The sequence below is a fragment of the Triticum aestivum genome, chromosome 7D (assembly GCF_018294505.1).
Source record: "Triticum aestivum cultivar Chinese Spring chromosome 7D, IWGSC CS RefSeq v2.1, whole genome shotgun sequence".
Classification (NCBI taxonomy): domain Eukaryota; kingdom Viridiplantae; phylum Streptophyta; class Magnoliopsida; order Poales; family Poaceae; genus Triticum; species Triticum aestivum.
The window spans coordinates 516,478,596-516,487,896 of NC_057814.1; the positions used below are offsets into that span (position 1 = coordinate 516,478,596).

Here is a 9,301-nt window from a genome sequence, read left to right on the forward strand (position 1 = left end):
GAGAGTTTTCTTTTTATATATGCCGTGTACGTCATTTAAACCGAGGGCTTTTTTGGACCACTCGGCTTACAGGATACCATAAGCCGGATCAGTTTGTTTACCGGGTGTTTTTTCCTTTGCACTCAGCTTAGAGGAACATAAGCCGAGTCCCTAAAAAAATAGCTCACGGTTTATAGACTAACACACGGCAAAATTGGATTTTGATGTACTGCAAACACAAAGATGAAACCGACCGTTCCGATGAAATAGAATCATGACATTCCATTCCACTTTGTTCTGGAACCAAACACATCCTTACACTGCAGATCTTGAGGATAGGATTGCCGGAGGAGTAATATATGGGCGGTGCGATGAGGTTTCTAGCTAGATGCTGGGATGTGTGGGGTTATGATAGAGCAAGAACACCGCCTGCGCGGAGCCCCCCATTCATGACTGCATGGGGCACGTAGTACGTGTCAGACCGCCTGTGGTGGCCGACGCGAGCGTACAACCACCAGATTGGAAACTTCCACCTCAGGCTTTTCTTTTCTGTAGCTCGTAGTAGGATCAGTATGCGTACGTGTTTGCTGCCGAATAAACGCAGGGTGACATACAACTTGCTAACATACTAGCTCGTTTTGACATGGCAGCAGTGCCGCACGTCGTCATCCTCACGAGCTCCGGCTTGGGCCACGTCCTCCCGGCGTCCGAGCTGGCGAAGCGCCTCGCCGTGCACCACGGCTTCACCATCACAATGGTCACTTACGCCAGCTTGTCCTCGCCCGGCCACTCCTCGCCGCTCGCCTCCCTCCCGCCGGGCGTCTCCGTCGCCGCGCTGCCGGAGGTGTCCCTCGACGACCTCCCCGCCGACGCGCACTTGGTGACTCGCATCCTCACCGTCATCACTCGCGCCCTGCCAGCGCTGCGCGACCTACTACGCTCCCTCCTCCACCTCCCGGCGGGGATCACAGCCTTCGTGACCGACATGCTCTGCCCCGCGGCGCTCGCCGTGGGCAAGGAGATGGGTCTTCCTGGGTAGGTCTTCTACACCTCCAGCCTCATGTCTCTGTTATCGTTTCTCTACATCCCGGAGCTCCACAAAGTGCTTTTTACCGGAGCCAATTGCGCACCTACTCACAAATCAGTACCATTAGTCACTTTTTTTGCCATGCAGTGTCAACTCTAAGCCTAAGTGTTGCAAAACAGACTAAGCCACGTATAAACACGTATTGACGATGTATCTGACCAGCGGGGCCCGCATGTCAACAGCCAACTTGGCATATTTTTTTGCTGGCTCGCCGGAGCCTCGTCGCTGGCTCGCCGGAGCCCCGTCGCGCGCCTCTCAGCCGCCGCACGGGTGTTGACTGCATCTCCGCCCGGCCATCGCGTGCGCACACGCCCGCTGCGCCGTCCCCTTTGCTCTCAGCTCCGGCCGCAGGTGGCAGGGGGCAGCCTGATTCCGGCGGCAAGTAGAGCAGAGGAGGCGTGCCACGGCCGGATCCGTTGTCGGAGGTGTGCCACGCAGAGAGGATGGACGGTCTCCGGCAAGGCATGGGAGGGAGCAGTGGGAGGCCCATGGAGGTACGGCGGCCTGAGGGGGAGAAGAAGGAAGTGGGTAATGGCCCGGTGGTTGGTGGCGACGGGGTCGCGCGGATCCGACGCCGGGTAGGTGCGGGAGGACTGCGACCGGGCCCGCCCCTACGCGGAGCTCTGGATGGGCACGCACCCGGCCGCGCCCTCCGCTGTGCTCCCCGGCGGCGAGCTGCTCGGCGCCTGGCTCGCGCGCCACCCCGCCACGCTCGGCCCCGCCGTCGCCGCGCACTGGGCCGGCGACCTGCCGTTCCTCTACGGCACCCGGCGACGCCGACGGTGTGGGTCTCGCCGACCCTCCGCTGCTGCAACTCGAATCCATGGACGAATCCGGGGGCGTGCTGGTCGGCGCCCTCGGCAGCAAGATCCTGGCCCTGTGGCAGCCAACGGCGGACAGGCACTCGACGACCCACGCCGTCGCGTACGGCACGGACACCGACAAGCTGGCCGTCGGCCCCCCGCACCCGGACGCGCTTCTGACCATGCGCTTCGTCGTCGCCGCCGGAGAGCGGCTCTACGCGCTGCACGAGGGAGGCCTGCACTGCTTGGAGTTGGTGTTGGACGAGGCGGAGGAGCACCGGTGGGCGTGGACGAGGGTCTCGTCGCCGCTGCAGCTGCCGGGCGGTGGCGGCGACCCGGAGGAGGACGACGAGCCCATCGAGATCACCTGCACCCCGACGGGCGCAGCATCTTCGTCTCCGCCCACGCAACGCGCCGCGGCGGCTACGCGGGAACCTTCTCCCTCGACACGGCCGTCGGCTCGCTCGGCGGGGACGCTGAGTGGACGCCCCGCGGCGAGTGGCTGCTGCCGTTCCAGGGCCACTACGACGCAAGGGTTGTTTTTGTAGAAGAGCATGCCACGTCAGCCCTGACGCACGGGTCCCAGCGGTCAGATACACCGTCAATACGCGCTTATACGGCTGTCAGACTGTTTTGCAACACTTAGGCTTAGAGTTGGCACTGCATGGCAAAAAAAAAGACTAATGATACTGATTCGTGAGTAGGTGCGCAAGTGTGGTACCAACGTGCAATTAACTCTTTACCGGAGCCGGGAGCTACCGGTGAACCTCTAGCCAATAAGAGTAGGACACCACATCAAGTCTATTATATACGGGAGTTCTATTCCGAAAAATGCCAATGGTGGCCGCGCTGCAGGCAGGCCGGAATCTCGGCCGCTGCATGTGCACAGGGATGCGTGCTGGCGTTGTATATGTCATGTATTTGATTTGTTTTTGGCTCGTATTGAACTCGTCTGGCCCCACACACATGCAAAAGGCAGCTAGGCTCCTGCTCATCTGACATGTACGCACAGCGACCGCAGGCTCAAGACCAGTACACACCCTTGTGCATGAATGCCGTGGAGGATTTTTGGCCAACGGAGCCCATTGGTTGCTCAAGTATGGAGGTGAACCATTTTCGCCCAGGGAAGACACAAGTTTGTTCACCATAGCCACCGTCCACTGATTACTTTTATTCGGTTTCATGCTAATACTACTGTCTGTGGGGATTAGCAAGTGCTACAATGTTTTTTGCTCTAAAAAGCATCACGACTAACTTGGCACTTGGGTTCTATGTGTTCTGCACTATATAGCTTAGCGTCATGTTTAGTGCTAAACTGCTAATGGTTTATACGATAGAACAAACAGATTATTCTCAATTAATCACGCCGGGGCGCCACGTTCATGCCTAATTGTTTATGTTGATGTTTCATTTGCTAAGAAAATGTGTACTGCACCCGCAAAAAAGATGTGTACTGACAATCTGAAATGCTACAGCGTCGTCATTGGCACACCAACTGATTCATGGCAGGCTGCATAACTTAGCTTAATTAAGCCGGTTAGAGGCCAAACAATGATTTAAACCGCGTCAGTGTGGACATAAAGTGAAACAGCGCCAGGGCCGGTGTGAACAGCTTTGCGCAGGCCGGTGCACTTTAAGCCGTGTTGTCATGTCACCTCACCACAGTTTGATCAGCATTGCACAAGGCGTTGCACTTTTCAGTGTGGTCAAGTTCACTAGCACGTAGCTACAGCAGCTGTCGCTAGGCGCGGTCACCACTCAAACTTCTTCCAAGTACACGAACCAATTTCTTAATCACAAGACCAATCCAAAACCTTAGTCAAACCATTGATTTGTACGCCTACACCAAGAATGGATGGTCACGGTTGGGAAAAGCAATTAACAATAGTTTGCCAGACGAAGATGATTCAAACACTCCATTACAGAAATCATTAGACTACTGGGCCATCTCCCTTCTCGACATATTGCTCTCATTGACAATTGCAGTTTCTTCCTGTTAAGCTAACACACAATATGTGTCGGTTTTGACTAATACACAGATCAAGTTCTACGCATAGAACTAGCAACCATGCATACATAGTTGTAATACCCATCACCCACCTTAACAATTTGACATGGTTCACAAATGGTACAAATCCATTACAATAATTACAAACATATACCCGAGTCGAATGGATTGCTGAGAGAGAACAACAGCCAAAGAAACAGAGCTTGCGCAGCTTCAACCAGGGATTTTGCTGATTTGGCCAGAAGGCAATATTACAAGATCACAACAGTAGGAAAATGCATCGGATTAAATGCCTTCTACTTCAGGGTTCAGGATACAAGATCACAATATTACAAAATCACCAAAAAAGTTCAAATCTGAAACTGATGAACAATAGCTAGGAGAAAAGCGCAAGTAATTGACGTGTGATACAGCCTCACCGGCCGAAACAACGAAGAAAATGATTTTTCCCCTCCAGATCCGTGGACGAGGGCCTTGCCCTTGGCAGATCCGGTGTTCTGCAGATTAGAGTTGAGCCGCCGCCGGAGCGGGGAACCACCTAAGTGCTCTGTTTCTCTTTGCCTACAGACTGAACAGAAGGATTACATATAGAATAAACACATCCTCAATGTCAACCTTAATTTGTTGTTACGATCCACACCCGATACCAGCTATAATTACAAAATCAAACCTCCAAACCGATGCACATGTTAATTTTGTTTCCTTTTGCAGCGTGCTAAATCCACAAACGAGAATTTTATCTAGCACCATAACATCATATTCTCGGTAATCCTAGAATAAAAAAGGAGCGTCCCACATAGCCCAGATTGTACATCCATACTACACTGCTTGCTAATCATAAAAAAAGGTTACGAGGAGCCGATGCCTGTGCAACTCACAATTCTAACTATGATAACTCTACTATGCTTCCCCTAGAAAGGGAGATGCCTCAGAACAAAATCCTGTTTATGCCTCGACACATCAGAAACTGAACTAAACTGGGAGTAGCAGTTTAAGCTCAATAGCTGCGAATAAAGCATGATTGGGACCAGGAAAAAACGCACCTCCTCGTCCGGCCGCTGGTAGCTTCAAAGCAGACCTCGTATCTCTGTCCATCTCCAGCTCCACGTCCTTCGCCGCCCTTCTCGAGCTCAAGAACTGGTGCACTCATGGAATCTTGGGATTCCACTGGAAACACATCACAACCCCATCCGCCGATGTGTGCTCCCCCCTCCTGCGACCAAGATCTAGCAGCATCAGTAGATGAACTTTGCAAAAGAATGGGAGAAGGAACTCGGGGGAAGAGAGACCATTGAAGCAATAGGAACATACCCGTCGAGCTCAAGTCCGTCCGTCGACATATCGCCGGTGGGGAATCGCCGCCGCGCCGCGCCTGTGTGAAATTACAGAGCAGCCGCCGGTCCGAGCCTTGTGTGGGAGAGAGGGTAATGTGAGCCAACCTGGTCGCGTGGATCTACATGCTCCACATATGTCACCGGACTCATTTAGATGTGTTGTTTCGAAAACGTCACCCTGTACCAAAATGCCGGTCCATGCCAATGAGTGATCGAGCGGGCCGGGGACAGGAACATTTGCTAGGCCGAACATTAATACGCCTATGCGAGGCTAGGTGTATCAGGGACTGTATTTCACCCACTAGGCCTGCCACGCTGCTGCAATGACATGACTGATCCACAATCCCAAAGCCCATCCTGACGGACCAGATTATGGCCTGCCTATAGCCCGGCCACCAAAAGCCCTCACTCAGTTGTATTCCACCTTTTCCGCACGATTCCCTGCTCTGTATTCCTGCGCTACGTCCCACCACCCAGGATGCCCCACCACGTGCATATCCAGAACGTTATATTACGTGCATGTCCATGACAGCGACACAAGAACAGAACAACACACTTTGGCTTATTAACTTATACTCCCTCTGTAAATTAATATAAGAGCGTTTAGATCACTACTTTAGTATTCTAAACGCTCTTATATTAGTTTACGGAGGGAGTAATTCCATAACCACATATTTCACTTTTTGAAACACTTATTTCAATTCTTCCAAACACATATTTCAGTTTCCAAAAATTTCAAATACTTATTCACTATTGGGGAATAAGACACTCCTTTTTTTTCTAAAGAGTGTAAATTTCAAAGCATGATGCATTCTAATTTCACTTTTCCCAAAAGATCAAACTCGTTATTTCAAAAGAGTGAAAAAAGGATTCCATATTTAGAAAAACTGATTACAGTCCTTTTCACAAAATAGTGTAAATGATTATCTCAAACAACTGACCCAAAAAATCAACTTAAAAGAGTGAAATATTTTCGTATACATACCAGTTTCAGTACATTTCACTTTCAAATTAGTGAACTCCAAAAACAGTAATATATGAAATTCAAAACTTTCAAAGGATGATTTGAGTTATTCCAATTTCACTGCTTTTTTTAGTGTTTGAAATTGATATTTTTTTGTGAGTGAAATACATTTCAATATATTACATAAATTCGCAGTGAAATGTGTTTTGCATATGAGTCTAATGTGATTATTGAAACGAGTGAAATCTATTTTTGAAACAAGTGAAATTGTTTTTTTAACCGGTAATTTTTCTGAAATGAGTGAAATTAGTTTCCTGAAGTATATGAAATATTTTTCGAATTGAGTGAAACCAATATTTGAAATGAGTGAAATTTGTTTTTCATACACACGACACATATTTTGGTGTGAAATACGTTAAATATATGAAATGTGATTTCTAATATGAGTGAAATCTATCTTTTGTAAATGGGTGTAATGTGTTTTCCGAATCTAGTGAAATGTGAAACCGACTGCATGGTTTTCTGAAACTAGTGAAATGTGAAATAGACTGAAATGTGTTTTCTGAAATGAGTGAAATGGTTAAATTCAAACTAGCCAAAGTGTATCCAAGATTGATCTTGTTTCAAAGTTCTTGTCGCCCTGAATTCAGAAATATAAAAAATTTCAAAACTGGATATTTAGTTCAAAAGTTATCAACCTTTTAAAATGTCACATGGAAAAATAAAGTGCATGCATTTAGTGTTTGCATGCCCGTGGTGTAACATATTTGCTCTCACCCTGACACCTGACAAAAGATATTTTGTGGCCCCCGTCTAATGGAGTATACCTATTTGTATAAGATTTGTATTGCTATAAATGACAAAAATAAAAGCATGGTGGGGTCCTCAGCCAGATCAATCTCAAAGCAACGTTTAACGGTGGATGCTCCACCGGTACCTCCCGCCACCGGTAAAAATACTTTTTCGCCCGGAGCTCGCCAGGACCACCACCTGCGAGTGCCGCAACCTCCCGGAGCCCGTGCTGCTCCCGGGGTGCGTGCCGCTACACGGCGCCGATCTCGAACCGCTCTGACCCCGTGTACCAGCTCATGATCAACCGCGAGCGCAACTACCTCCTCGCGGAAGGCTTCATCGTCAACACCATGGACGCGTTGGAGCACGAGACGCTGGTGGCGTTCAAAGAGCTTTCTGACAAGGGCGTGTACCCTCCGGCGTACGCTGTGGGTCCATTCACCCGGGGGCGGTCCACCGACTCCGACGAGGTCAAGCACAGCTGCTTACGGTGGCTGGACAACCAGCTGGATGGCTCGGTCTTGTACGTGTCCTTCGGCAGCGGCGGCACGCTATCCACGGCGCAGACGGCCGAGCTAGCGGCTGGGCTGGAGGCGAGCGGGCAGAGGTTCCTCTGGGTGGTGCACCACCCCAACGACAAGGACAGTAGCGCGGCCTACCTTGGCACTGCCGCTACCGATGCCGACCCGCTGAGCTATCTGCCCGACGCGTTCGTCGAGAGGATGAACGGTACAGGGCTCCTTGTGCCACTGTGGGCGCCGTAGGCGGAGATCCTTAACCACGTCGCCGTGGGAGGGTTCATGTCTCATGGCGGATGGAACTCCACGCTGGTGACCATGGCGGCGGGCGTGCCGATGGTGGCGTGGCCGCTTTACGCCGAGCAGAGGATGAACGCCGTGATGTTATCGTCGGATCGGGTGGGCCTGGCTTTGTGGGAAAGGCCTCCCCTCGCTAAGGACGGAGCGGTTGTCCCGCGGGAGGAGGTGGCTGCGCTGGTCAGAGAGCTTATGGAAGGGGAGAAGGGCGCCGTGGCACGGAAAAAGGCCGGTCACCTCCGGGATGAGGCCGGGATTGCTTCGGCGCCGGGTGGGCCACAGGATCGAGCTCTCGCGGTACTGGTTGGCATCGTTTCCTTGCATCGGAAGAGCCACACTGTGTAAAGAGGAGGCTCCCTAAAAGAACTGAATAAGAGGCATGGTGGCTGAAGTTTATTCTTGATTTATGTTTGTATCGACTGCTATGTGTATACATTTAAATATAGAATAATACTTTGTCTTTTTTTTGCGGGCAAGAATAATACTTTGTCTTTGATGATATTATTATTACATATTATAAAGATGGAAGCAATTTTAAAATTATTCTAAGGCAAAATAAGTAAGACGATCTAAACTTTGTTGTGTCATAATTTTTTTGTGCGTCATAGTTGAAATGGTTAAGGATAATGATCAGGTGAGTAATCAATTATAAGCCAAGAATTTGAATGGAGAGAATTTGACATCACAAATGACAGGATTTTTTAGATAGACTTTTATATTGTCGACCTATATATTTCAATATTTTCTATGGGCCCTTAATAAAATCAGCAAAACCAAAATGCAGAAATAGCAAATCTGATTACACTCCAATTGATGTGATTGAGTGCAATCCTTTCGAACTACATCTGCATAGATCAACAATGTAGTCAAAGTATAAACGATACTCCAACTATCCATGTATAGTCAAAATCTACTATCACTTTATTGAATATAGGAAAACAAACCACATAAGTTTTCGTGGTAGTATCACCAACTTTTCTAATTATCATACAGACATCCAGCTCTCCTCTTAATTGTCAAATTATTTGCTTAATTGCTAAATTTTAACCATGAAATTGTGAATAAAACCACGTTATCCGAATTTACAATTTTATCCTTACACCTGGATATAAATGAAGATAGTATGCCAAAATTTCAACCTAGAAATAATAGCCCAATGAATATATCATCAAAATATTGTGTATTGAAGGCATGTGGCAATCGACAATATCAATTTAATAGCCCCATGAAGGGATGAGGATTTTTGGCTCTGGGTGCGCCATCAATTGAAATTGGTACCGCTATTCATTACTATCAGATGGCAACAATCAAGTCCGCTTTTGTAGTGCAGACATGTAACTACTCCTGCGATAATACACTGCATTATTGCATAATACATGCACATGGCTAGTTAATGCGCCTGGAATGAATGATACATGCAGCTAGTTAATACGCTTTTACACGCTCTAGTTACATTACACAATGTGATTTTTCTACCGTCTTTGTGAATTTGTGAACCTTGTTTTTAGGTTGTAGGAGT

The 9,301-nt window shown here is 48.8% G+C and overlaps 1 long non-coding RNA gene and 1 pseudogene across 1 annotated transcript; one reads left to right on the top strand and one right to left on the bottom strand.

Annotated features, from left to right (window-relative positions):
* The first annotated feature begins 493 nt into the window (after nucleotides 1–493).
* LOC123167258 (hydroquinone glucosyltransferase-like) lies at nucleotides 494–8,199 on the top strand (annotated as a pseudogene).
* Nucleotides 3,710–5,350, bottom strand: LOC123167259 (uncharacterized). Its single transcript, XR_006483882.1, has 3 exons — nucleotides 5,189–5,350; nucleotides 4,921–5,090; nucleotides 3,710–4,445 (listed from the first exon to the last, which is right to left on the bottom strand). It is a non-coding gene; the product is annotated as an uncharacterized lncRNA (long non-coding RNA).
* Nucleotides 8,200–9,301: the final 1,102 nt, after the last annotated feature.